Below are 2,728 nucleotides of genomic sequence, written 5' to 3'. Positions count from 1 at the left end.
TAAGAAATAATACAGAGATCCCATGTACCCATTTTACCCTAATGGTAACATTTCTATCACTGAAAGAATCCCTGTTGTTACCATTCTATACTTACATCCACTTCCCAACCTCTCCTACTCTGTCTTTAACCCCTGGCAACTAGTCATCTGTTCCCCAATTCTATGATTTTCTCATCTCAAGATTATATAAATGGATGAGCATCTGACCTTTTGAGGGTTTGTTTTTCTTTTCACTCAGTCTATTTTTTGGCAATTCACCCAGGTCATTGGCTATATAGTCTTTTCCCCCTCTTCTTGATGAGTAGTATTCCATGAGATAGTTTGTACTGCAATTTATTTTACTAATAATCACCCACTGACAGATACCTGAGTTGTTTTCAATTTTTGTCTCTTACGAATAAAATTTGTATAACATTTATGTACAGCTATCACTGTGAATACAGATTTTCATTTTTCTGGAAAAAATGTCCAGTGGACAATTTCTGGGTCATATGGTAGTTGCATGTATAGTTTTTTTTAAAGAAATTGCCAAACTATTTCTCAGAGTGGTTGTATCATTTTACATTTCCACCATCAATGTATGAGCAATCCAGTTTCACCATATCCCTACTAATATTTGGTTTTGTCCCTATTTTTTATTTCAGCCATTTTGATAGGTATGCACTGATATGTCACTGTAGTTTTAATCTGCTGATGATGTTCAACATACATTTTGTGTTTGTGCTGATGATGTTCAACATAAATTTCTATATCCTTATATTTTTGCCCACTTTCTGCTTGGATCACTTGTGTTTTTACTGTTGAATTTTGAGAGTTCTTTATATATTCCATTCCCTGTTCTTTGTCAGATATCAGGTTTGCAAACATTGTTCAAGAATGTCTTTTATCTTCTTAACAGGATCTTTTACAGAGCAAACATTTTAAGATTGGTGAAATCCAATTTATCATTTTTTCCTTCATGGATTATGCTTTTGATGTCATCTAGAACTCTTTTTCTAGACCTTTAAGATTTTCTCCTGTGACTTTTCTAAGTTTCATAGTTATACGTTTTGCATTTATGTTTATGCTCCATTTTGAGTTAATTTTTCTATCAGGAATGAGTTTTACAGGGATAGCTTCTTCTTTCCTTCATTCATTTGTTCCTTCTTTTATCCCTCCCTCTTTTTCTCTCTCTTCTTTCTTTCATCTTGGTCATGGATGTCCAACTGGTTTGGCACTATTTGTTGAAAATACTATTTTTCTTCCATTTAATTGTTTTTGTATCTTAGCTAAAAAGCAACTGGATATTTTTCTCTGGACCTATGTCAAGGTTCTCTGTTTTGGTCCATTAATCTGTTTATTCCTCTGCCAATACCAAACAGATTACTTTAACTACGTAAGTTTTGAAATCAGGAAGTTTTTATTTCTCCTGCTTTATTCTTCTTTCTCATAATTGTCTTAGCTATTCTAGATCCTTTGCTTTGCTATATAAATTTTAAGATACTCTTGTCTATAACTACAAAATGTCTTGCTGGAGTTTCAATAAAATTGTGTTAAATCTATATATCAGTTTGAGCAGTATTGAAGAGGAGTATGTATTTTCATTTATTTAGCTTATTGTATTTTTCATCAACATTGTATAGTTTTAGCATACAAGTCCTGTATATGTTTTGTTAGATTTCATTTCATTTTTTATTATTTTTTATTGAAGGATAATTGCTTTACAGAATTTTGTTGTTTTATATCAAACCTCAACATGAATCAGCCATAGGTACACATATATGCCCTTCCTTTTGAACCTCCCTCTCATCTCCTGCCCCATCCTACCCCTCTAGACTGATAGAGAGCCCCTGTTTGAGTTTCCTGAGCCATATGGCAAATTCCCGTTAGCTATCTATTTTACATATGGGAATGTAAGTTTCCATGTCACTCTTTCCATACATCTCACCCTCTCCTCCTCCATGTTCATAAGTCTATTCTTTATGTCTGTTTCTTTACTGCTGCCCTATAAATAAATTCTTCAGTACAATTTTTCTAGATTCTGTATATATGCATTAGAATACTATATTTATCTTTTTCTGACTCACTTCACTCCGTATAATAGGTTCTAGGTTCATCCACCTCATTAGAACTGACTCAAATGTGTTCCTTTAATGGCTGAGTAATATTCCATTGTGTATATGTACCACAACTTCTTTATCCATTCATCTGTGGATGGACATCTAGGTTGCTTCCATGTTCTAGCCATTGTAAATAGTGCTGCAATGAACAATGGGATACATGTGTCTTTTTCAAGTTTGGTTTTCTCAGGGTATATGCCTAGGAGTGGGATTGCCGGGTCATATTCTCAATGGTGAAAAACTGAAAGCATTCCCTCTACAATCAGGAACAAGACAAGAGGGTCCACTTTCACCACTATTATTCAGCATAGTTCTGGAAGTCCTAGCTACAGCAATGAGAGAAGAAAAAGAAATAAAAGGAATCCAGATTGAAAAAGAAGTAAAGCTTTCACTGTTTGCAGATGACATGATACTGTACATAGAAAATCCTAAAGATACTATTAGAAAATTACTAAAGCTAATCACTGAATTAGCAAAGTTGCAGGATACAAAATCAATACACAGAAATCACTTGCATTTCTATATAGTAACAATGAAAAATCAGAAAGAGAAATTAAGAATCAATTCCATTCACCATTGTAACAAAAAGAATTAAATATCTAGGAATAAACTTACCTAAGGAGACAAAA

This window comes from Bison bison, unplaced genomic scaffold, assembly GCF_000754665.1.
Source record: "Bison bison bison isolate TAMUID 2011002044 unplaced genomic scaffold, Bison_UMD1.0 scf7180017864042, whole genome shotgun sequence".
In the NCBI taxonomy this organism is placed as follows: domain Eukaryota; kingdom Metazoa; phylum Chordata; class Mammalia; order Artiodactyla; family Bovidae; genus Bison; species Bison bison.
This window is presented reverse-complemented; position numbering follows the sequence as displayed.